The sequence below is a fragment of the Dipodomys ordii genome, unplaced genomic scaffold (genome assembly GCF_000151885.1).
Source record: "Dipodomys ordii isolate 6190 unplaced genomic scaffold, Dord_2.0 Scaffold122, whole genome shotgun sequence".
In the NCBI taxonomy this organism is placed as follows: domain Eukaryota; kingdom Metazoa; phylum Chordata; class Mammalia; order Rodentia; family Heteromyidae; genus Dipodomys; species Dipodomys ordii.
This window is the reverse complement of record NW_012267338.1, coordinates 5,441,302-5,469,297: the sequence shown is the minus strand read 5'-3', so window position 1 is coordinate 5,469,297 and position 27,996 is coordinate 5,441,302. Positions and strand designations below refer to the sequence as shown.

The following is a 27,996-nucleotide window of genomic DNA, read 5'->3' as shown; positions in this document are numbered from 1 at the left end:
AACACTGGTGTCACTAATGTGATAGTCAATGAAGAAAAGTTAAACATCAGTGAAGGATTTAACTAATGAAATCTGTTGGGAAACTATCCTAACTCTTGATTTTCCAAAGTATCTTTCTTAGAAGAAAATATGAATCTGTGAAGTACATTTCGACACATTCTGATGTGTGGAGATAATTTACGAGGATTAGCTGGCATCGGTTGTGAATCATTTTAGTTAACTTTGCTAGGGAGGGTAAAGATGGACAAGCAGGGGAGAATTATTACCCTTTAGTTTATTTCTTCATCTTTTCAATCATTCACTCAGACTCGTTCTGAGTTTTTATGCCCATAATATAGGCAGACCGCTGTTGATGCAAGTGGTAGAGCTGAAAGGTAATCCAGGCTGGCTTTGCCTTCAGAATTGACAATCCGTTATCAGTCCACTCATCAGGTGAATATGTGAGTCAACCTACTTCATTAAGTGAATACAGCCTCTTTCTGCTCAGTAATAAGATGCCAGCCATGGCCATTTGGCTAACAGGCTATTGTTTACATAATCATCTGTTACTTATGTAAGAATAGAATATTTTAAAATGTCACTTGAAGCAAGTGCAATAAGAAGAAGAAATGAGCTCTTAGCTTCTTTTATAGAGAAAGTCTTTTAATCTTCTCTAATTTTCAACCCAACTCTTTTTGAGCTCCTTTGTGTCCTAGAAATGGGTCATGGGGCATACTCTGTCCTGTCTGTGGTGTGTTTGAGAAGGGCCTTTGTGGTTTTTCCTGACTGCATTAGGACAGCTCTGTCCCCTACAACTTTCTGCCGACCTGAGGGAGAATCTTGGTTCTTCTGCCATCCTGGTCACTTTGGCTTCCTGTCATTCATCTCTTTTAAATAGCCACAGCCTGGTGCTTTCCTCTCCTTCTACTTCTACTGCAGACACTTTCGGAGTATCAGCATAATAAGCCATAACAAAGCAGAAGTTGTGATAACATATTTTTCTCCATAGAGCAATTGGCTAATTGGATAGCAAACTACATAGCAGCTAACTGCCTTTTAATCTTCTCCCAGTTAGGAGAAAAAGATTGGAAGGGAAACTACTTTTATCCCTCTCTGAGTTGCTAGTAGGTTTGAAGGATGGTGCTGGATATTTAACTAATAGGGTAACTTCACGATGGTCTGTCATTCCTTTGTTCACGATAAGAATAAGGGCATTCCAACTAGAACTAAGCTTTAGACTGGTTGTCTAAACTTTTGATGCCAACTTTTAATCGACATAAAACCTACTTTTAAGCCAGGCATCGGTGGTTCATGCCTGTAACCCTAGCTACTCAGGAGACTGAGATCTGAGGATCATGGTTCAAAGCCAGCAGGAAACTCTGTGAGACTCTTATCTCCAATAAGCCATCAGAAAACTGGAAGTGGCACTGTGGCTCAAGTGGTAGAATGCTAGCCTTGAGCTGAAGAGCTGAGGGACAGTGCCGAGGCCCACAGTTCAAGCCCCATGACCAAAAAGAAAAGAAGAAAACAAAACAACAAAAAAAACTTAGTCCTAACTTTAGAAGAATGATGAGTTTCACAAGAAAGGATTCTAATTTGGAAAGTAATTCTCTCATTAATTAAGGCTGGGTTGTGCAGAAGGTAAGCTTTTGGCTCAATAAACAATAGTCATATTAAATTCCACAGCCAGTGCGTAAGGTCTTTTGGATGATAAACAAGAAAGCCTTTCCTGGTGGGATACTTCATTCTTCATGGACCTTCTCCATGAAATGGATCTGGAATGACAGAGTGTTTTTCTGCAAGTCAATACTTGTGTGTATTACACATGAAAACATAGACTAAGAGGCTGGAAGGCTGGCATGATCTTTAGGAGGAGCATGCAATTCTTAAAGTTTGATAGTAGACTTAGGCTACAAAGAGGAGAAAGGTAAATTTGTGTACAACACTAAATTTGGACCTGGAAAAAAAAATCCAATTGTCTGGTAATACTGGAAATGAAATCTGTGTATCGACTTCATTGGCTCCATATGAGCTTCTTCAGTCAATTCATCCTCTATGAATAGGCTATGCTGCCATTCATACATTATCATCATGGGAACATTCTGGTCACCTTGACTTACAAGTGAGGACTACAGGGTACAACTTATGTGGACTTCAGTTCAGAGCCTATTTCTACATCTATTCAAAGCCTTCTGCTTATATAACAGTTCTGGTTTGTTTATTTTTCACATCAGTCACAACTTACTGCTGGTTTTAGGTAAATTCAAGGGCAAATTCTCAATATGCAAAGGAGGGAAAATAAGGCCTTTTCTTCTGACATTTATTGCTATTTGAAATTTAGATACATTTGGGCATAAATTACAGCTTTATTCCAAAGAAACTATGCAGCTTTATGGGTACTTAACGCCTATTAAAATCTTAACATAATTTAGGTAGACTAAAAATGACTTCCTCAGGATTTAGAAAGATGTCTCCATAAATCCAGTTCTGGGGAAGGATTTTATTTGCAAGCAATATAAATTGCTTTGATTACAAATATGCAATCTCATTCTTCTAGGCATTGGGAGTATTGTTCTGGGCCTTCTCTCCCTGTGACTTTTGTATTGCTCTAAATACTTGCTAAAACAGGTGAACTTTAATTTACAGTTTAGCATTTGTTAAGTATGATGAGTTGGTTCATTTTAAACAAGTTTTCAAACTTTATTTTTCTCATTGACCTACACGTTTGGTTTTAGGCATATTGGGAATTAATATTTAATTTTCTGTTCTTGCAAATTCTTTAATCAAAGAATTCTTTTTAAAAGCACATTTAGACACAGAAGCAAAGCCATTCAAGTATGAAACTTCTCTGGAACTTACAATGTCAACCAATTACTATCATTTCCCCTGTGTCCAATTAGACAGGCACATTTGGGTTAAGATTTAAAACATAAACATATAATAGATCCATTTACCATATTTCCTACATAGATTTACTACATTTCCTACATAGAAATAGAGAATAAAAAGTCATTCCAAAGGAGATATATTAGGACAGATAGAATCTCTTCCATCTTCCAGAACTGTAATGCTCTGTAAAAGAGTTGAACTTCAGGAGCACAGATTCATGCAATGATTCAAAAATATCAATCACGTTGTCCAGCAATATAAATTTATGTGCTAGATGATGATTTTTGTTACAACATCATTTCTGGGGAAACAGGTTTGGACATTCAAAACTCTGGGCACTTTTAAAGATACTACTGTGTGTTTTCTGATATAGCCAGCATTTTTCCTTGGCTTTAAAAAATAAATTAGAACTCAAAGATGAGTGATTTACTCCTGTTTGCTGGTTTAACATTAGGTCAGTAAAGATTGCATGAAAAGTATCCATCCTTCAATCACCTAGCCACTAACCCACTCAGATGATATTTATGGACCATCACTATGTTGAAAATGTAGAAAAACAACAGCTTGGGGAGGGAAGGGATGGTAGGGGGAAAACAAAGGAGGGGGTAACAATGCTCAATAAGAAATGTACTCAGTAACTAACTCATGAAACTGTAATCCCTCTGTACAGTATCTTTACAATATTACAAAAAGAAAAACAACTGCTTTGTTTTCAGTTTCAAGAAGCAAAGTCTTCTTAGTAAGACAAAAATGGTGCCAGGTGTTGGTAGCTCATGCCTGTAGTCCTTGCTACCAGAGAGGCAGAGATCTGGAAGATTGAAGGTTGAGGCCAATCTGGGTTAAAGGTTTGTGAGGACCCTCTCTCAACCAACAGACCGGTGTGTTGATGGACACTTGTCATCCTAGCTACAAGAAAAGCTGAAATCAGGAGCACTGTGCTTTTTAGCCAGTTGGAAAAAATAGTTTGTGAGACCTGATTTCAACAGAAAAAGTTGAACCTGACAACATGGGTCTACTGTTCAAGCTCCAGTAGGTAGCTCAAATAGGGGGATCATGGTCTAGGCCAGTATGGGCAAAGAACAAAACTTTATCTAACAAACAACCACACCAAAAAGATGAGAGGTGTGACTCAGGCAGAGGACCTACCCTAATAAGCACAAAACCCTGAGTTCAAACCCTACTACTGCCCCCAAAGACAATAGGTATTAGAAGTTTATTATACTGTATATTTAATAAAATGTGTATATCATTCTCTGTGTATATCATTCTCTATGCAATGCATCCTGCAATTTGTAGCTATATGCATGAATTTGATACAAGTATACAAAAATTAAATAGGATTTTATCCATCTCCAACAAAAGGCATGGTGAGGGGACTTAAAGTATAGGCCTTCTATTGTACTCATACAATAAAAAAGAAACTGTGTTTTTAAACTGTGATGGAAAGCTATAGTGGGTGATTCTATCTCCTTAAACATTTTTATATTTAAAGAACTAGGAAGCGGGAGAAAAAGCAAACATGCTAGCGTGTTTTCCTGTCCTTCCTTTGATGCAAATGAATCAAGCTACTCTTATACAGCCACATTAGAGCAGCAAATTGAAGACCTAAACATTAATAAAAGAAGACAGGAAACTGTCAGTAAGAAAGTAGGAAATGGCAGCAGATCTGTCATCTTGTAAGGGAAGGAAAATCAAACGAGATGTGGGAAAAAATGAATGTTAGTGCAAAAGTAATGAGCAGTGAAACTTAACTATAAAATTTTTAATACTTATAACTACACAGCACAGCCATTAATACGCTTCCAGGACATGAAATATTACAGAGAGGTCCAACCCATGTATGAACTATTACCTGAGACTGAGTTTTGAAATATTTGTGCATTCTGTTAATTTGTGCTCTTGCAAGAGAAGTTCGTTAGTAGCTAACCTTTTGATTCACCATTTTCCATACAGCCTGAAGCGTCCTGCTTAGTTACCATGGAGCTTCTCTTACATTGAAAAAACCAATGCTAGTTCAGGAGTATTTCTTCCCATTGCATATGAGGTATCATTCTTGAACCATAATTAAGCACCCAAGTCTGACAGTCAGTTAAAATAGAAGTGAGGACTAACTTCCTCTACATATGCCCAAGGTGGTAGTTGTCAAAGTTTTGAAATCTCTGATATTATTTAAAAATATATTTTCAGCCAGTTACCTGTGGCTTACACCTGTATTCTTAGCTTTTCTGGAGACTGAGTTCTGAGGATCTCCAATTAACTACAAAAAGCCAGAAGTAAAGCTATGGCTCAAGTAGTAGAGGGGGAAAAAAAAGAGCTTTGAGGCAGCACGTAGGTCCTGAGTTCAAGCCTCAGGACTACTGGTACGTATATATATTATATATGGATATATATATATATATATATTATATTCACACTCATTCTTCATTCTCAGAACTGTTAATATCATTTCCAGGTTGTATGTTCAGGGATTTGTAATTTTCCACAGAATTTCTAGGTGCTTAAAATATGCAAGATATTGGTAGCTCATTTTGAGCAGAGACAGGACAAGAATTTCCCAGCTGGATTTATATGTAAATAATACCTGTCTCCAAAGAAAACTTTCCACTTGGTATGAACAAAGCATCTTTGATCAAGAAAGTACTTTTGGGGTACATTTGATATCAGTGGCTACAAAGCTTGAAGCATATATGATTATATTAGTAAAATAAAAAAGCTCATGACATTTGAGACCGTATCTTTTCTTTCCTTCTATTGTGGGCATGAATTTCAAAAATGCTTTGTGACATTCAGAGTTCAGGAGTGACCTGAGAGATTGCTCAAGAGTGCTATTCCACCAGGCATTTTGTAATTGTCTGTGCTACCTGAGGTCAGACCTCTCCAAAAGCTGGTATTTTGCTGCCAAGACTTTTTAAAGCCAACGGATTCTTCAAGAAAATGAACAGCAATTTTCTGTTTTAAAGTAGCTCAAATTTGGAAGCCTATCCTAAGAGTAGAATCCATCTCAAGCGCTCATTTCAAAGAATAATGTGGCATTTAAAAAAAAGAGAGAGAAAGAAAAATAAACAACTCACTTTCTCCTGGTTTCTCCATGCCACCAACCACTGAAGGATTGCATAATGTAAAGATGTATATTTTCTTTTATTTAACTTTGGTTGTGTACTGGAACAGCAAACTTCGTGTATTGAATTCAAGATGTTGATTTTGTGTGCTCACTAATTTTTGGCACTTATATTTTAAAGAAACTTTGGTAAAATTTTGTATGGGTGTTTTTCCTTAAGACTACATCACTAAATTATGCTGAATACATTAGCAAAAATAAGAGATAGATTACTTGGGTTCAAGTCCTAACTTTTCCACTGATTGAGTAATTTTGTTGGTACTGAACTCGGGCCCTGGGCACTCTCCCTTAGCTTTTGTTTGGCTCAATATTGGTGCTCTAACACTTGAGCTTTAGCTCTACTTCCAGCTTTTCGGTCGTTAATTGGTTATTTGGGCATGAAGTTTCTTGGGTTGGCTTTGAACAATGATCCACAGATCTCAGCCTTCTGATTAGATAGGGTTACATGCTTTAGCCACCAACAGTTCTCAACTCCCAGTTGCTTTATAACCTTCATCCTGTTAGAACTGTAAGTCAGATTTTGTCAGTCCTATGTCAAAAACCTCCAATGCTTTACAGTCTCACTCAGCTTAAAAGCTAAAATCCTGAAAGTGCTCCCTTGAGCTGAAAGGTCTACTCTGTCCACCTGGCCTCTGACCTCTTACCTCTCTTCCTCTGCCTCCTGCTGCTCCTTTCAGATGTAGTATTTCCTACTTGTTTATTTTCTTTGAGGACAGGGAATTCCTCAGAACATTAGCCTTTCCTTTCTCAGAGCCCTGAAAGGCATTTTCTTGTGGTCACTGTCATTTAATTTTCTCATCTCTTTTTAATTTTCTCCAAATATGTGTGCCTCCCCTATAGGGCCTTTTGTAGATAAGCTGTCATCTTTCACACCAATATCGTTCATCTATTATGCCCTTCTCTGCTTTATTCTTCTATGAAGGATTTATTGTAAAATACATATGTATTTTATATATATGAAAGATGAAGGGTGTGTGTGTGCATATTTTTTTACCCATTATAGTTTCTGTTTATTACAACAGTGTTAGGCACATAAAAGCAGTAAAATAATTATTTAATGATAGAATTTGGTGTGATAATTGTTCTTAGACCAGAAAATCATAAACAAAGAAAGAAAAGATGAGTCAAGTTATTCCAGATTACATCTGAAAGGGATTTAGCCTTATTCAAGGAGGTTAAATTGGAAGAATATTATATTTGAATAATTATTCATATCGTTGAAAATCAGAATTTTATAAGATTCTCAAGAGTGCTAGAAGCAGGGACTGGTACATAATCATGTTTCTTACATTTATAGTTAATCAGATAATAAAATTCTCACTCCTTTAAGCTGTAAAATATAAAACACATACTTCAAAAGGGGGATAAACCTAAATAAGCAATAAGATATACAGAATCACAAACCAAGACTTACTGGAGTCAAGAGAGTACAGGAGCATTAAATAGCAATAAGGAACTTTTCTTGGGAAAGCAAGGCTTGATGACTAAAGCCTACAATCCAAGTTATTCAAGACCAGAAATCTGGAGAATCACAGTTCAAGACCACACAAGATGAAAAATTAGTGGGGCATTTATCTCAACCAACAAGCGTGTAAGATATTATATACCTGTATTCTTCGCTATGTGGGAAGCATCAGTCAAAGGACTGCAATCCTAGCCAATACTGACTAAAACATAAAACCCCAGTTTAAAAGTAATTAAATTTTTTTTAAAAAAAGGGCTAGAGTCATGGCTTTCATGGTAGAGGTACCTGCCTAGCAGTGTCACATCTTGAGTTGACACTTCAAGACTTCAAGGAAAAACAAAAAAATGTTTTCTTAAGGCAATTTCTTTAAGATTATATTTTCTGTTTTTCTCTGCAGAGAAAACACTTTCAAAAACTGATGATGTCAGATACAACTTGGTTATAAACTCATACGTAAGGAATCATTCCATGTATGTTTGTCCGTAGTTTATTATGACTGAGCAAGAAAAATCCTTGGAATATAAAGAAACAGAGTAAGTGTTAAATGGCCAGGTAAGGAAACACACAGGGCAAGAAGTGAGGAGTGAATCCCAGAGTGCTTCATCATCTCTTAACTTTGTAACAAACAGGTCACAATATTCTCTCACAGCTGCTTGAAATACAAGTTTTCTCCCCATGTCTATGCCTTTAACCCCAGTACTCATCATTTCTTGCTTGTTGTTTTGCCTGACACTCATTAGCACTCTTCAATCCATCCTCCACATTGATCCTTATGTCCATCATCTTCTTACACACGTGCAAAACTGACCCAAGGGATAAAATGTACACTGTGCAGTGCCCTTCAGGATTTGAATGGGTTTTTCCAGTTATATATACTGCTTTTGTGTCACCCACACTATGATTCTGACACAAAAAGGACCATGTATCTGTGGATTTAATGTGAGTCCATGTTTAGTGTTACCCAATATATAAGTCCAGTGAAAGATATTTAGAATGAACTTGGCTATGATTCTTCATGTGTAATAATTGTATAGATTTAGAAGACATGCAAAGGAATTTTGGGTTGTGTCAAGTTAGAGGTCTTTCAATATCAAATGAAAAAGTACACATATATGTGCATACATATACATGAATTTACTTATACATGTATATTGATACTTATATATATATATATCATATCTATCCATATATGATAGCATTTAAAAAATCTGAAGTCTCATCAAGTGCTATAAAATGTGGGAAGATTATTGATTTATGAAATTGTAACATCAGTTTTTCCAATTTATAGTGTTAGGATAAAGATTATTTCTAAATCTTGATATTTTCCAATATAACCTGAGCATCAGTCTATTAATAACTTGGCTCGCTCCCTCAAATTGCTTAAGGTTATCTACTTATATTAATGAATAAGCTTCTTTCAATATTAGAGATATTTCAAATGAATATCTGAAATATTTAAGAGATTAAACTAGTCATATTAATATCTTATATGGATGTTAGACTAATTATTGCTATTTTATGTACTATAAGTTTCAATATTTTGTGATCTGTAATGCTTCTGAATGGAGTAAAATACGGTTGAATAATTTACACAGTTTTGTAAAAGAATTGTTATTACATGTATATATGTAGCATTGATTCTTACAAACCTGAGAATTACTCATTTATTACAATTATTCAAATACGTGGAACATTTGCTAGTCACTTAAGTAAAGAACTTTAAAAGATAATTAAATGCATTTTTGTAATTGACATTTATGTACTTGAACAAATGTTTGAATGAGAACAAATATTTTCCAAAGATTTAAAAGCAATAATTGAAACAGAAAGAATAAGTAGTGGTATGGAAGGAAGGAAGGAAAAGGTGAAGAAGAGAGGAGGTGGAAGGGAAAGAGGAGACGTACAGAGAGAATATAGGTTTACAAAGTTACCATTTTAGTGAAGGGGTAACCTTTTTGTTTTAATAAATTATGTACTAATTTTTAAATATAAAGTAACTCCTATAGAGTCTTTTATGTTATAAAAAATAATCGGGAATAGTCTTTATCTTATAAAAAGTTATTCCTCTTCTTTGGTCTTGTAAAGAGATAGTTTTTTCTGTGTCTTCAAAATTAGCTTTTTTAAATGTCGGTTTCAAATTGTTTGCCAAGTGGAAAATGAACTGTTTAGAATCTTTTGTGTATGTTCATTGTGTATACAAATGAGGTTGATGAATTAATTTTGTTTTCATCCTAAAACTATTTTCTGGATATTGTTATGCTTTATTCTTTCCATAAAATTCTTGCTAACCGTACGCCTCAATGCTTCACGCTCCTGGGGAGGAACCACCGTCCCTCAGACTCCGTCCTTGTGGATTACATTGGTACCAAACCCCTTCTTTTTTAGCCTTTAGGCCATGACCTTCACTTTGGATCACCTATGAGATATTTCTACTGAGTTATCTTTTAACATCAAAAGTATAGCTTTTAAAACAGGTTATAGTCATTCATTAAAAACCAAACTCTTCTATGGCTTTTTTTTTCTATTTCAACAAGTAACAGGATTTTTCTTCCAGTAATCTGGTGTAGAATACTTAAATCTTAGTCGAGATTTCCCTCTTCCGATCCACTTATCCCTATTTATGCAATTCTCCTTAGTGGATTTATGTCTTTTTCTTTTTCTATCATTTGCACTGTTATCATCTCCCTCTCTCCCTCGGCTAGTTTCTGCCACCATTTTCCTGGTCATTACCATTTCCCAATTCAGCACTTGGCTCTTCTTCCTGTCACATCAGATGTAGTTTTCCCTATGTGTTCCTGCTTTAGAGGTACAGGAAGGAAGCTATCAAATTTACACACGCACACACACACACACACACACACATCCTCTAATTCACCATAGGATGAATTACAACGTCTTCATCCATAACTTTAAAGTCTCTATGTCATAGAATCATAATATCCTAATCTGATTTCTAATTACTTCTATTAATGGATGCTCTACTACAAGGTCCGGAAAACTTTTCCTATGAAGCTAAAAACAGTAAATATTTCCAGCTTTGTGAGTCATATGTACCAAAGCCACAATTTCTCAAGAAAAATATTAGATTTCATACATCAATCGATATAAGAACTATGTCTTAATAAAATATCTTTAAAAAACATCGGAAGGCCTGAAGGGCCACATGTTACCCACACCTGCATTTAACCCAATCAGATTTCCTCATCTCTTTCTTCTGTGGTCAACACATTTTTACCTCCTTACCCTTCACATGTGAAAGGCTCCTCTATTCTTTGATCATGGGATTCCTATGTATTCCTTTGTCGGTAATGGTCTCTTTGGAAACTTCTCTTAATACTCAGGTTCAGAGTAACATATTTTTTTTCCTTTAAAATTTAATGCATGTTCCACTTGTTCATTCATTCCCTCAAGCAATGCTTTGTAGTTGCTTCCTAGCCAGACAGTGAAATGGAGACTAATAATGCAAATATGAGCAGACACTGGAGGATGACAATAATTGGGAGTGAAGCAGATGTGGTAGTTTGAAGTGATTTCACTTTAAGGCATTATATTTTATATTTAGCGAATGTATTTATTGGGTATCTAAATAGAAAGAGCAATACTTAAGGATGGCTATGATGTAAGTGTACTTTTAAGTTATTACTACATTCAAATAATAGCTAGGAGTAATTTTAGATTTTTCATAAACGATAACCAATCTCTACTAATTGTAGAGATGTATACTTTAAAATAAGACAAGATTTTAAAGACTTAAAAATTTTAAAATAAAAGCCTGAACATGGGATTTCTGTTATACCAGTAGGTCTAATTAGTTCAAGACCTGTTTACAGAGATAAAGTACATGGCAAGAGGTTCTTTCGTATAAACACATATTTACTTATATTTCATTGTTGCACTATATTACTATTTTCTTTCTTTCTTTCTTTTTTCCAGAGCTGAGGACCAAACTCAGGGCCTTGCGCTCACTAGCAGGCACTCTTCCGTTGAGCTAAACCCCCAGCCCCTATATTACTATTTTCAAGTAATAGTATTAGACATATTTCCCTATTTAATTTAATTAATTAATTTTTTTGGGGGGTCAGTTGTGGGGCCTGAACTCTGGGCTTGGTCACTGCTCCTGAGCTCTTCAGCTCAAGGCTAGTGCTCTATCACTTGAGCCACAGAGCTATTTCTGGCTTTTTCTGCTTATGTGGTGCTGAGGAATTGCATGCAAGGCAAGCACTCTACCACTGAGCCACCTTTCCTATTTTAAAAGATTATTTAGTTAGCTAATTTTAGCTACTCAGCAGCCTGAGATCTGAGGATTGTGGTTGAGTGAGTCTTGAATGGAAAAGGCTCAGGGACAGCACCTAGGCCCTGAATTTAAGCCCAAGGACTTAGAACAACAACAAAACATCAAAATTGTTGCCTTCAAGAAATCTGCAGTGAGCAAGCTACCTTAAATATATATAACCTTTGTTTAGTCCCAGAAAACAATATTTGTAAGCTGCTGCTGAAATGTGGGCTTAGATTGTCAGTTGTTGCTGGACATGACTGAATCCCACTTGACTATGATGCATTATGATGCCCCTTCAGGTCTCCTTGTATGAATGTTCTGCTCCCAGGAACTGATTGAAAAAAAGCCTTGGCTCACTGATTCTACACCTTCTTATTTAAACCAAGAAACTTAACTCGTGGATACATTGGATCATCACCTCTTGATGTTAGGTCAAGCTACAGAAGCTTTTTAACATGCCTTTCCCATCCCAAGTTCCCATTGATTTGGAATGAATAAAAGGAATTGTGAATGCTTATAACCAGCCTCCTAGTTGACCATTATGCCCAGAAAAGGTTAAGATCCACCACAATAGGACCGACAAAACTTTGATTCTAGACACGGAAAAGCTAGAGTCTCCTTAGCATCCATTGGAGTTGTCTTGAATTATGACTAGATAGGAACCTGAATTAAAAGAGATGTGTTAATTTTTCTTTAGGATTTCAAAATTACGTGTCTAGAAGAGATATGGCTTCAGGAAATAGATTCAAACATTATCATAGTTTTATGATGTTCCTTTGTGAAATGTGCATTTCTTCCCATCAGTTGAAAGAGGCACAGGAAGGGGAAAATGATTCAGTCTGGTCTTTGTAATCTCACAAGACCAATCATTAGGTCCCAGGACTGTACAGCACGCATTTCTTTCTTCTTGTCCTAATTCAGCTCTCTGAGAAGATGAGTGTACTTTGGGTCAATGCTTTATATTTTTCCAGCCAAGATAACTGTTGACAGGTTAGATATCTAGTTATAATTTAATGAATCTATGGCCCCATCTTATTCTGCAATCACTTGGTATAATTATATCTTCTGTGTTCCACTTTGCTGAATTAGGTGAAACAGAATATACAAGTAGTTAGTCAAAGCTTATGAACTCTACATTGTATTGAAATCTATTTTCATTTTATAAAATTAAGTGCAGAATGCTCTATTTGAGATATTATTTATAAAGCCCTCTAAGGCTTGAATTTACCTTAACAGATTCTTAAGATCCTATATCGAGAGTCCTGAACTTTTGGAAGCTTGACTAAAAAGATTTCTAACCTTAAAATGGTGTAAAGTTAAAATGCATTCATGAAAGAGCACGTTTCAGGTTGCAAATTCTGCTCTTTTCCCAGGCTTAGCGACATGCTGCACGCTGCTCTTATAATGCCCAGATGGTAGCTGCAAGCCACAACATATAGCCAGCCACTTCATCACAAGACACACACCTGCACTGTGTGGCTACACTATGATGTCTAGTAGGTTACACGGAATAAATACCTTTTCAACATAACATGAATTTATTGGTATCTAACCCAATGAATATCCATAGTTACATTATGGAATATCCCCCCCCCTAAATTCATGTGTTAGAGCTTTAACCTGAAATGATTCTGGAGAAAGGCTTTGCCAGGTGACAAAAGTTAAAGGAGATTGTAAGGGTGAGGTCCTGACTCAGATCATCGCTTAGAGGAAGAGAGAGACCAGACAGCATTGTTTTTTTGTTTTTTTAGCACTCTACCACTTGAGCCACAGTGTCACTTCTGGCTTTTTTTGTTTGTTTGTTTATGTGGTGCTGAGGAATCGAACCCAGGGCCTCATGCATACAAGGCAAAGCGCTCTATCACTGAGCCACCTTCCCAGTCCCCCAGAGAGCTCTTTGTTTCCCAGTCTCTTGCCACAGGCACGTGTACACACACACACACACACACACACACACACACACACACACACACACACACACATCCCACAAGCACATAAAGGCCAGAGACACAGAACAAAAGACAACCATCTCCTGTCCAAAGCCCCCATAGTCACAGACATCAACATTTCTGGGGTTTCTGTTTTGTAAACCACCTAATCTACAGCATTCTGTTAGGTATCCAGGCTCACTGTGCTGAAGGCTGCCTTATTGATTTACCTATATCCCCCACTAGGCTTGAGAAGCAGAGATGGTTTGTGCTGCTCTCCCTAAATCCCCAGTTACTGGTGCATATCAGGTGTAGTGCGATCGAAGCAAGGTAATAGGTTAAAGGCTTGGTATTGAAATCAAACAGATTGAGCCCTGAATACAAAATCCTTTACTTGTAGAGAGGTTAATTATACTTTCTACCTTGTATATACAAAATACACACCTATTAAGGCAATTTAGTTCACAGAGTTGTAAGGAGGAGAACTAGATTTTAATAAGCTTTGTTAACATTATACTTATAATTATTGATTAGTGGAAAGAAGATATATGCATCAGGGATGGTATTAAAAGTTCCAGGAGACTTCTAACTTTCTAGCTTTCCTAATAGATTAAACCATAAACTTCCTACCAAATGTATAAACAAATTAAGTGTTATTTGATGGCAAAGTGGTGGTAAGGACTCAATTAGCTGCAAATGATAAAAATGCAGGTTTTTTCCCCCTAGGGACCACCTAATTCAACAGTATTTAGGATTTCTTCATATCATTCACTTCTGGAAATGTTGGCTTTATTTTGCACATCTGGTTATTTTAAAGACTGAGGATCGTAGGTACCTCTGGCTTTTTATCATTGAAGACTAGAATCAAGAGGAAAGAGATTCATTTCTAATAAATTTCCCATGTAAAACTCTTAAGAATAGATTCTGATGGACAGGTCCATTGCTATACAAATGGGTGTTCAATGGATGTCTTGATGATTGAGTCACAAGCTCAATCCTTTCCTGTATGCTGTGTGTGTCTACTCACACGAATATGTGTGTCTCTGAGAGACAATGGTTAGACCATACTGAATGAATAAAACAACACAACTGAATTGTGGAATATGTCTAGGGGTGTAAAAACAATCCTTCCTAGAGCCAACATTCTTAAAAACTACATTTAAACTTAGTTCTTCCATGAAATGGGAATGCTGTAATGTTTCCTAATTAATCACTTCCTATTCGTTGGATAAAGTGGTTCTTCAGAATGTTAATAAGCTAATTAGCTCAGCAAGATTAAGAAGCAGAAGAGGGTAAAATGGAGAAGAGCCTTCTAAAGTCTGGCAAGTAGAAGACACCACCTGTCACTGTTGCCGTAATTGTATTTGTGTGATTGTACGTGGGGCAGAGGGATGAAAATTTATTTCTACAAATGTCTCAGCTGTGGACCTTATTTTTCTAGTTACTGATTCAAAAAGATATCTATAACCCAAATAATGAATTTCAGGCAATTTCATGAGGGAACAGCTAACATGGAGTCCTAAAGACACTACAGTTATTTATGCAATTTTAATTTTGCTAACTTTTAAAAGTTACATTGAATAGCTAAAACATAACCCCTTGGAAATGGAGTTGGAAGGCCCAATAAGGAGGACGAGTGTAGGCATGCACAGTACATCTCCTGGGAGAGAGGCATTGTGGGTACAGCTGAGAGAGGAATTGTGGGTACAGAAGCCAGATACGTCAATTTTGGGGCTGATAGCATTTAGGCTGCCTGTGATTACTCTAATTTACTATGCCCCAGAGACTTTAGTATAAGAGTGAAAAAACAAAAACAAAAACCTCCTCAAAGGGTTTGAGAGAAACATTGAGTTAAAATAAGAATTGGATTATCTTGCTGCTGTTTAAAGCATAAAGCAGAGGGGGTCTCATTACTACCTGGTTTGTCATAATTTTGCTATGAGCTTCCCCAGTTCAGTTCATAACATAGTTTAAGTCAAATAAAGGAGTCAACCTCCTTCAAAAGACACAGACATTACTGTGCATATAAATTACTTAAACAACCAAGTTCTTAGTGAAACCTTTCATGAAGAATTAATGTTGGTATTGCACACAATAAGATGTGATAAGATTACAAATAGGCCAACAATAAAATCAATTTTTTTGCATATTTCAATGTCCAAAGGTCTTTGAGTCTGTGGGGGAAAATAAAAACTCTTTATTCTAAATTTGAGTTCAGCATAAAATTCCTATTATTAGCTGCCTGAATGTAACCTGTATTTTAATCGCATTGCAAAAGACAAGTTCAGCAAGAATGGCCATCACAGATCAGATAGCAATTTCAAGCAACACAAAACAAGACTCTTTCCTGAACTGCCTTTAATCAGAGAAATGCATTTTAATGACTTGAAACCACTTTCAGTTGACTTTTATGCTCCCATTTCATAGCAATTAAGATAAGCATATTTCTCTAGAATGTTGTACAGTCATTATCACAAATTCATATGAGTCTGCTTCTGAAAGAAAGAATGTTTGGTTCTTTACAAAGGTGTTTGTTTATCCTGCTAGTTATTTCTGACCCTGCCCTTTCAAATGACCCACTGCAATGCCTCAAAAGAAGCATAAAAAACATGCAAATTTGCAGTATTTAAAAGTCAAGACTCTGAGATGATTTTTTAATGAGACAAATACAACTGGACTGAGACACAAATATATAAAGGTAGATCAAGACATCTATTAATCTAAATATATCTGAAAGTGTGTTTTGGAGTATTTGAAATGTAATGCCTAACTACCACATCACAAACAAATGGGAAGAGGGTAGATTTTTCAATACATAACAATTATTTAACTATTTTTGTTATCATATCCATTTAGTTCTTTATGCAATACTTCTTCCACCAAAAAAAGCCCTCACCTTAATTGAAAAATACTTGTGAGTATTCAAGTCACAAAGGAGTAGAGGGAGGAAATTATATGAGAATGATTTTGTTGAGTAAGATCTTGTCTGTATAAAAGTCTTATAAGGGAAAGCCATTTGACTATGTTGAAGTCACTACTTTCTGTAAGTCAGAACAAAATAAGAATAAAGCCAATTTTTAGAGAAATATGATAAAGAACTTCGACAAAGGCAGATCTCCTTGGTGTGGTATGATCTCACAGAAATCAATTAAAATACTAGGAGTACAAAATGTAAAAAGAAAATGCATGAGTGCAAATATTCCTTGTACTATCACAAAATGTAGGGTCATGAAAGAAAAAATAAGGCTAAAAATTAAATCTGATATAAACATCTTATGCAAGGTATCAAGGGTAGGATAACTACAGATTTCTATTTTGGTGTGTATGTGTGTATGTAGTGGTTCTGGAGCTTGAACTCAGGGCCTAAGAACCTTCCTCAGTGTTTTCTGCTCAAGTCTAGCACTCTACCACTTGAGCCATAACTCTACTTCCAGCATTTTTGGTGCTACCTTGGAGATGAGTCACACAGGTTTCCTGGCTGGGCTGGTTTAAACCACAAATCTCAGAATTCATACTCCTAAATATTTAGGATTACAGTTATGAACCATGTTTACCCAGATAATAATCAGTATTTCCAAGAGAAACCCATAAGAAAACGGATGGTGAGTGTAATTTGTGAGACTATATATAGATTGTATTTTCTATGAATAAACAATAAAATACTACCCAACTCTATAATGCTACATTTAGAATGGGTCTATACCCACAATAAAAGAAAACAACAACAGCAGCTACAAAAACCCTCACTGTATCACAGCAGGTAAAGTGAAGAATCTGTGACAGATGAAAATGATGTCTAACTAGGAATCTAGCATAGATTGTGTAACAAAGTAAAGATATCTAGACAATCCACTGAACCCATCAAACAGGCTGGGTGCTCCAGTGAAGTGTTTCACCAACTGATTGCTCATTTGTGGCTTGTTAGAAAGATTTGGGACACACACACACACACACACACATCCCACACAACCACACTTAGAAAAATTTATATAAATCTAAGAGTGAATAAAATATCCATGTATCTTTTTTTGGTTTGTCTCTGCTGGAACTCAGGCTTGAACTCAAGACCTGCATGCTACTCTGACCCTTAGCTTTTTTACTCAAGGCTGGTACTATACCACTTGAGCCACAGCGCTTCACTTCTGGCATTTTGGTGGTTATGAATCTTATGGATTTCTCTGCTTGGGCTGTTTTCAAACGGTGATTCTCAGTTCTCAGCCTACTGAGTGGCTAGGTGACAGGTGAGTAAAATGTTAAGAAATTAAAAAAAACACAGAAGAGACTATTGTATAATTAATTTATCTTAAAAGAGTAAAACAAAGAGAAAATAAATGATACCTGGGAGTTGGGAAGTTTTGAAATTATTTCTTCTTTCTTTCTTTCTTTTAGCATGTTTGTGGCTGTTTTAGTGGTACTAGAGTTTGAACAGAGAGTCTCACGCTTGTTTGGCTGGCTTACTGGAATAATACTCTGCTACCCAAGCCACACCTCTGGCCCTTTTATTCTTTCTTTTAAGGAATTGAGACTTCTATAGTCATTAGGTAGGGAAAGAAGATGAAGGAAAAATATTCATGATTTTTTTAAACAAAAAAGTCATATAGGATGAGAAATTCAGACCTGCATGATAAAAACTGTATTTCTCTCAAGAATAATCATCCAGTTTTAAATCTATTTTTGAGGAGGAAAATTATACATCAATACAACACTTTCTATATGAGAGCAAGAAATATGACAATTTTTCCACACTCCTGAAAAGCCATTGTCTCTTGCTTAATGAAAATGCACTTATTCAAATGATATCATTGCTCCACATGAGTACAATCAGACACTTGGAAATGGATTAGCTTGGGACTGAAAGACTTCTCAGCTCAGTTTGGGATATAGATTCATATCAACCTTGCAAGAATCAAAAGAAGAAATTCTCAAGTAAAGCGTTCCAAATACATTTCCATTTATACCACAAACCTACTTTTATTCAGATACTCCACAGTATTAAGAAACCTTCCATAGCTTCTGATTAAGAAATGCTTCAAAATGTTCTCAGTAGATAAGAGATTTTTTTTTCTTTTTATGAGCTTCATGTCACTTATATTGTGTGATTACATTCAGTAGATACTCATTTCATTAATTAAACATTTCAAAGCACAACCTATGTTATTCCAAGTTGTTGAGTTATGTTAAATAGAGAGATGCATTTCACATTTTTAATTATTGAAAACAACTTAAAAATACTATTTTACTGTTATCATGGAGTTCAATAACCCAGATAAGGCATATTTAACGAATATTTACAAATCAAATTCAATACCAATACATACAAAAGCTTGTATTGTATTTAAATTACTATGACTAACAGCAGGATCTCTAATTATACAGAGCATCATTATTCCTAAGTGTTTTCCACACTACACAAACGTGGCTTGTTATTTGATATTGATACAGATTTTACTAGAGCCATAGAGAACTTATATGAGCAACATGTAAAAATATAATGGATATGCTAATAAAGTAAAAATAACAGTCTTGAGACTCAGTAAGACTAGAGGTAAGTGGAGAAGTGGGCAAAGAAGTTAACTAAGGCAATATTATTTCTATGGATGGATCTGACTAATGACATCTTAAAAATAAGACTTTACTGGGGGGGAGGGGGGAGGCTGGGAAGGGATGTGAAGGGTAAACAAAGGAGGAGGCTGCAATGCTTGGAAGAAATGTACGCATTATCCTGCCCATGTAATTGTAACCCCTCTTACAGTATGTTCACAAATAAAATTAAATTAAATTAAAAAATAAGACTTTACTTTGGAATAAAATTATCATCTTCAAAATTTTCCCTTTACAGCTTTCTAGAAAGTGCCAAAAATATTGAACTTTATGTATGTGTTTGTGTGCCAGTCCTGCGGCTTGACCTCAGTGCCTTTGCATTGTGCCAAGGATGGCTAGCAATCTACCACTTGAGCCACAACTCCACTTCCAACTTTTTGGAAATTAATTGGAGATAAGTGTTTCATGGACTTTACAGCTCCCACTGGTATTGAACCGTGATTCTCAGATCTTAGTCTCCTAAGTAGTTAGAGTTATAGTCATGAGCCACTGGCACCTGGCTAAGATTTTTATTTGTTTGCTCACTAGAACTTTTCTGAGTTGTGTTTTAGATTAATTTTTTTAAAATCTTTATTACTTCAACCATTTATGTACTTATTGGCTAGCAAGCATTTGGGTTTGAGTCTGACCACTCATTTCAGATTAGGAACAACATAGGCATTTATACTTTAACAGAACTCCCACTAACATGAAAACCTTTACAAATTATTACACAGAGCCAGATGTGGTGACATGTGCCTATAATTTCAGTTACTTAGAAGTTAGAAATCAGGAGAAAATCAGTTTGAGGTCAGCTCAGACTGAAAGTTAGAGACATCCATCTTGAGCAACCAGCTTTGTTATGGTGGCAAGAATCTTTAATCCCAAATAACCTGAGAAGCGTAACTTGGAGGATCACAGACCAACACTGGCCCTGACAAACACACAAGACACTATCCAAAAAAGAACTAAAGCAATCAAGAAAAAGCTCATGGTGGCTCAGGAGGTAGCATACTTGCTTGCAAGTATGAGTACCTGAGACAAACCTGGGTAATAACAAATATAATTCATGAATCATACATAACACTGAACAATTTGAAACTCTATAAGAAAATTTGTCAAATATTAAATATTTTTGAAAGTTAGGACCAATAAATCTGTAAGTTTTTGAGATTTTTTTCAAAGCTCTTGCTTTCATATTTTTATCAGTTCATATCATCTGAAGACACATCGATACATTCAAAACATATATATATATTCAATATCCAAACAGACTGCAGAGTAGTTCAGAGGGGAAAAGCATAGGATATGAAGTACCATGAAAAGTCCTGAGATTGTGGTCCAACTGAACTCACCATGCCATAAATGTCACTGTGTACTAAATTATTCTGTTGTAAGTTTCCAATATAAATGGATAAATGACTCAATTTTTGACCCTGGACTGCCAACATCTGAGCATTCATACAACCTTTTGGAAATAAAACTTCATACCCACCACTTAGAAATTCCATTACAACAATGAGACCTTGTCAAAAAAGAACCTATTTGAATCAGGGCTTCTCAATTCTGAATGCTTCTAAGCTAGCTTCCTTCAGTAATTATGTTCCAGATATGGGCTCAAGAGTTAATTGTTGCTTATAGGAGAAATTGTGAAGTTTATTCACTGGAGGGGAAGTACCACTATATTCCATTTCTGAATTTGAGCTGGACAGAAAATGTGTGTGTGTGTGTGTGTGTGTGTGTGTATGTGAGCTCGCATGCAGGTGTGTGGGGGTGGCAGGTTAGATAGAGAGGAGACAAGACACAGAATCTTGCCGTGTAGTTGAAGCTGCCTGACTAGCACTCACAATCTTCCTGCCTCCGCCTCCTGAGTGCTGTAATTACAGACATATGCCACTACACCCAGCTAAACACTTTGTGTTTCTTTCAATCACAGAAATTACTCCCAATTTTAAACTGACATTATTTTAATTATCCCTTAACCTTCAAACATAACTTTCCTTAATTTTTATAACAATCCTGAGAGATGTTATTATAGATTATGAAATGGAGACTCAGCTTTATGATGACACTAAGCATGACTATATAATGCAGATTGGTTGTGGAACCAGGTTTAACCTACTTTCCTCCAGCTTTGATTCCTAGATCCACACAGTAAGAGGGAGAGTCAGACTGTCAGCTCAGTTCTGTCTGATAACTAGCACTACATCTCTCTCTACACCAGAAGGCTAGCCTAGCTAGAGAGTAATCTTGAAATACAATAGTCCTGATAACGGATATGTGAGCCTCCCCATTTTGCAAATAGTGGTTAGATAACCACCATTTCCCTACTACCTACAAATTCCTTCACACAAACACACATGTCTTACATAATAACCATCAATTATCTATTTGGTGGCCTAAGAAACTTTGCTAGGTACAGAGGCTACCAACATGGAAAGAGTATAGACATGTGGTCACATTCCAGTGTTGCATGCCAGCAATTAATTTATATGCATTTTCTTGCTACTGTTCATTTGCCTAAAGGAGAAAACATGGCTGCTAAATTTTTAGAGGGGAGAAGAATCTCCTGGATTCTTATGCCAGTATATACATGTATTTATTCATTGACTTCTTTAGCATCTACTACTGTATGCCATACATAGAGGATACAAAAGGTAAACAAAAAATTCATTATTGCATGGAGACATATTGAAAAGAGAAAGACAGACTATAATCCAGGAAACTGCTTATATTTTCATATGTATGCAAGAAAAGTGCATGTGTAATCAAATGCATATATGTAATATCAGTTTATAATAAAGTGCTATAAGGAAACATGAGACAAAGTTGCATAAAAGGTACAGGCTATTTTAGATCTAGAGTCATAGTAATTCAGTGTTGAATAATATCAGTAAAATATTTCATTCTTGTCCATTTGAAGGCAAGTCTATTCTTTCCTCTTTTAAAATGCAAGGCAGTAAAATGGACCAACAATAATCTATAAAATATCTTCTGCAAAAACAGCGTATTAGGTTTGCCCAAGAAGGCAAAGTTATAGAATTTATATTAGTGAATTTAATGTTGGAAAACATGAGTAGAGATTCTAAATCTATCTGTGAAGTCATTGTAGTTAGGAGCTAAAATATCTCTGCTTTTCCATTTTATTCCATCATCTTATGAGAAAACATGTTTATGAAGACACTAACATTACTATGCAATTAAGATTGGTGGAGAGACCAGCTTTAATCTATATTTCCTAGCCTTGTTTTCCTGTTTGTGATAAAGTTCAAAGACATTAAGTACAGGGTATTAAATTTTAATACTGAAATTCAGTCTTCACAATTAAATGTAAGTAGCACTGGAAAACTGAACAACGTAAGGAAAATTCAGATAAACAAAATGCTGTCCAGAATTCCCCTTCTAAGGAAAATCATTACATCTTTCCATGTTAAGTTATATAATGAAGTCTTTGCTTCTTATATCCTCCTCATTATATTTAGTTTTAAATAATATAGAGAACCTTGATGATCTCAGAATTTGGCATCGAGTTTCACCCAAAATTATCTCAAGGATACACAATGTGCTAATGCCATTATTCTCTGAATGAAACATCTTCCATCAAAGTAAAAGAACATCTAAAAAAATATATCAAAGCAGGAAAGCTTCTCATTTTGATTATCATCAGTGAGAATTGAGTAATGCTTCTCACATTCTCACTAAATTGAAAGAAAGAAAGAATAAGAGAAAGAAAGAAACCTTCATTCACATAATGCCAGGAGAGCATAGACCAGTCCAGTAATTTAGAGCTGTGAATTCTTGGTCAAATTCTGAGCCTACAAAACTCGACTTAGTTCATGAGCTCTGACAGTGTCTGTGCTTGAGGTGATAAGGCTGCAGGCATTGTGTACACTTAGCCACTGGCATCCAAATAAACAGTGACAGCTTGACAGTTCCTCAATGGAAAAACCACACGCTCTCTCTGAGAAACAGGGACTGAAGCCTTCATTTTGGACATGCATCCAGTTCATTCACATTGCAATTATTTACAGGCTACGGCTTTCCCTTGCTAACTATCTTTGAAGTTGTTATTACTTGTATGAATGCCTACATGCAGTACTTGCCCTATTTATGTATGAAGTGGACAAACCACAAACTACTTCTAATGCTCTTAGAAATCCTTTCAGAATACATACGGAGTTTTAGGAATTCAGTAGGCAATTAAGATTACAAAGAACCCTTATAAACCTAGATATTCAGGGGCCAGCCCAGGCAGAAAAGTAGGTGAGACTCTTATCTCTAATTAAGCACCAAAAAGTTGGAAATGGAGCTGAGACTCAAGTGTCAGAACACTAACCTTGAGTGAAAAAAACTAAAAGATAGCATTTAGTCTCCAAGTTTGACCCTAGTACTAGCACAATTGTATTTAAAAATCTTTTAAGCAAATATATCAATTTTTTAGCACTAACAACATAAAAGTAATTTTGATCCTTTTCACAAAACATCTATCTAATGCCAGCTCTTGGGAGCATTTCAGTGCATCTTGGAAGTTCGAACATAAAAATAATAATTCTTGGAGATATGAATAATATTAAAAAATAAAATAGATGAGTAAAATTCCTTTGTCTACCTATACCTCATTTCCTTGATCCATTAGTCCATTGAAGGGGATTTGGGTTGATTCTGTATCTTGGCAATGGTGAATAGTGCTGCAATGAACATGGTTGTGCTAGTGGCTTTACTGTTACTTTGTATGTCTTGTAGTGGATAAATGCTCAAGAGTAGGATTGCTGTGTCATAGGGTAGTTCTATATTTAGGTTTTTGAAGAACCTTCATACTGCTTTTCATAGTAGTTGAACAAGTTTATATTTCCACCATCAGAGTTCTCTTTTGGCCACATCCTCACCAGCACTTGTTTATTTTCTTGATAGTGGCCATTCTAACTGGACTGAGGAAGAAGCTCAGTGTTGTTTTGATTTGCATTTCCTTCATGGACAGAGATATTGAGCATTTCTTATATTTTTACTTCTTCTGAGAAGTCTCAGGTTAAGTCATTAGCCCAGTGATTAATTGGGTTGTTGTTTCTTTGAGGGTTTAATTTTTGAGGATTTAATTTTTTGAGATCTATGTATATTCTGGATAGTAGGTCCTTGTCTGATGTATTGCTGCTAAAAAAAACAATCTTCCCCTATTCTGTAAGCTTTCTATTTAGCTTGTTAAATATATCCTTAAAAATTATGCTAAGTGAAGCAAGCCAAACCAGAGAAACAAAGGTTACATGTTTTCCTAATCTATGGTAGATAGAATGTGCCTATAAATCTGTAAGTTAACGCTTTGGGTGATATGCAAGTGGTTATAAATGAACTAACTGAAGTATAATAGACTCTTACAGAGAGCTCAAATAATGCAATCCTTTAGAAAGACTAGGTCAAAGTTCAACAAAAAATATCACAAGGAAATGGGACATGACAGAAGGGGATGGGCCAAGGGGAGAGCAGTACATCATTTAAGGGGGTACTGGGGACAATGCAGCCAAGAATTCATTGTATATACCAATTTTAAAAAGTAAGGGAGGAGCTAGGTCAAGGGGGGTGAGAAAGTTGAGGGTACATTGCATTCATGAACTGCTTTGTTAAATGGTTATTCCTTTGTACAGCTATTTAATGATAACAAAATGTTACTAAAGTAGGTGTACTTTGATGTGTATGAATTGCTGTCATCTTCGTGGCAGATATAATAGATTGCAGGCTTTGAATTCAGAGCTTTATATTAAGTGGCAAAGCAACATTATTGATCTTAGACCTTAGCATTATTGGAGTCAGAAGGCTAAATGAGGCTCATGCAACCCTTTCTTGCTACCTTCTCATGCATTGTTTGCTGAATGCCTGAAGTCTGTGTACCCTAGATTCATGGAGTTCGATCTCTCTGTCTCTCTGACTCTGTCTCTGTCTCTTTCACTCTTTCTGCCCCGCCCTCTCTCAACACCAGATCCTGGCTCTCAAACCCCTTCATGTAACCCATAGTGAGGTACAGGGTTTTCAGAAAACCTGGGGACTAGGGGGTGTCCATCTTCTAGAACTACATTGTTTCTGTGGTGAAATTCCTATTTTCCATGGTCTCCATGTCCAACTCAGATTCCTACTTTGATAACTCTAACCACACCTCACTAATATTATCTTTAAGCCTCACTCACTATACTGCTATGAAAAACAAAACAGAAAACACAAAACAAAATGAAAACAACTGATGCAACTTGGAGCCTACTTGAATTCAAATCCAGTCAACAGAATGCTTCTGGTCAAACATAGAAAAAAAAAGACGAGTATGATAGTGATTTCTTTATCTTTAACTTCATCTGAGATTACAGTTCTGCCTGGCAATTTTTCCTGGTTTCTTGGTTAGCTCACACTTGTTGGTCATGGCTACGTTTGAAAACCATTTCACTGTGTTTAAGCCTGTAGTCTCATTCTCTCCAATGTCTTTTGATCTTTTCTTCTTAGTCTCCCTGCTCTCACTTCTCCAGGAAAATAAAACATGTTTTGTTGTCTTTTCCTTAACTTCCTAACACCAATATATCCATAAAGCATGAAGAATGGCTTCCATGTATATCATTTCTCTTTCATCACTCTGGGAAATCTATGTCCACTAAACTTATGGCTCACAACTCCATCTAATTGTAATCCAATTTTCCTTTTCTGTTTTTCTACTAGATCCCTACAATGGTATAAATGTTCTCTGTTTTCATTTTCTCTCTTTCTCCTCTCTCATTTGGGTCTTTAATCATTCAAATATGTTCAAACCTTTGCATGTTAAAAATTCTCTCCTGGGCTGGGAAGGTGGCTCAGTGGTAGAGCGCTTGTCTTGCATGCATGAGGCCCTGGGTTCGATTCCTCAGCACCACATAAGCAAAAAAGAAAAAAAAGCTGGAAGTGGCGCTGTGGCTCAAGTGGTAGAGCGCTAGCCTTGAGCTGAAGAGCCCAGGCCCAGGCCCAGAGTTCAGCCCTACGACCGGACCCCCCCAAAAAAAAATCTCTCATTTTGTCTTCCCAAAATATTTAATTACTGCCCAAGCACATTAACTTTTTCACCTTCGTTTCTATTTTTCTACTGTTGCTGTTTCAATATACAGCATTGTCACTCCCACTGAGAGTTACCTCATTAACGAGAATTAATTGCAAGTTACATCTGGTGACATACTATGGATGGTTCTGGATGCTTTTATATTTCTAACTCGTTTAGGTTGAGTCAGCATAACTTGAGCATCAAAATCCACCAGAAATGAGAATTTTGGGGAACCTCTTCTTAAATATCAATATTACAACAACATGTTCACATCATGGAAACAACTACAAGCAACAATGAACAATACAATGTTGAGCCGGAGAAGGAAGAGAAAAGGTGTGCGATATCAAGTCCATTCATAAGTGCAAACACTGACAAAACTCAACTACATTGGATAAGGGAGCAGCCATAGGTGCTAAAATGCATTTAAACTGTATCAAAATGATTACAATGCAGCAAAATTTCTTTACCAGTCTAGTGGCTGCTTCCTTTAAAAGAATTCACTAATCCATCTTGTGCTTTATGCAAATTTCTCTATGTTTTCTGTTCTTCACCATAAACCAAAAACTAAATTGCATTAAAACAGCTTCAACTCAGCATAACTTACTGAGAATTTTTTTTATTGCTGTTAAGAACAACTCCTAACTTCACTTTGTCTAGGTTTTTCAGTATCTTACATGCTAGCACAGGACAGAAACAACTCTTGAAGGAGCAATAGCTCTCAATACAGCCAACTTCACAAGTTATTCATCTGTGGCTATCAGCTCTATATGCAAATTCAGTTATCATAGCTTTTTCTCCAAAGCCCCCAAATATAAAAATGTCAGATCCAATCCATAGAACAGTAATATACCCACAGGCCTTTAGATTTCTTCTTGGCAGGGTCATTGTCCCAGTAATTTCATAAACACTCTTTATTGGCACCTAGCTATTCTTCTTATCTATCTGTGAAGTATACTAGAATTCATTTCCAGGCAAGTATTTTCTACCTATTTCATAACACACATAGAAGTTGAAATATTATAATGTAACATTTTATAGTAGACTTTCTGTACTATTATCTGAATTTTAGCCAAGCTTTTATTTTAGTTTTGTGAATGTCACAAATTAAAATCAAATAGGTAGGCATTTTATAAGTATTAAATTCACTACTTCATAAAAATTATTATTATAATAAATGAAAGATAATACCATTTCTCTAGGCAAGCATCAGGCTACTTTTTCTTTTAACTTATTCCAAGACATAAATAGAATTTATTGCTTAATAATTTCAGTATATGTTTAAAAATATCTCTCTCTGCCATTTTCTGCCTCCCCCATTTTCTCTTTCAAATTACAATAGAAACTTTAATCTGCACTGTGGTTATTTTTCACAGACAACAATCCAACAGATCTATAAGAAGTATTGCCAGGTGGTAGTACCACACTCTTGCAATATTAGATACTCAAGAGGCTGAGATCTGTGGTTGGTAATTCAAAGCCATTTGGGGCAGGAAAGTCTGTGAAACTCTTATCTCCAATTACCCCCAGAAGTGGGGCTGTGGTTCAAAGTGGTACAGTGCTAGCCTTGAGGAAAGAGCTCAGAGACAGGGCTCAGGCCCTGAGTTCAAGCTCCACAACTGACAACAAAGAAGAAGAAGAAGAAGAAGAAGAAGAAGAAGAAGAAGAAGAAGAAGAAGAAGAAGAAGGAGAAGGAGAAGGAGAAGGAGAAGGAGAAGG

The 27,996-nt window shown here is 36.0% G+C and overlaps 1 protein-coding gene across 2 annotated transcripts in view; it reads right to left on the bottom strand.

Moving 5' to 3' along the window:
• Positions 1 to 27,996, bottom strand: part of Grid2 (glutamate receptor, ionotropic, delta 2) — a 1,023,751-nt gene that overhangs the window by 342,705 nt on the left and 653,050 nt on the right. The window lies entirely within an intron of this gene.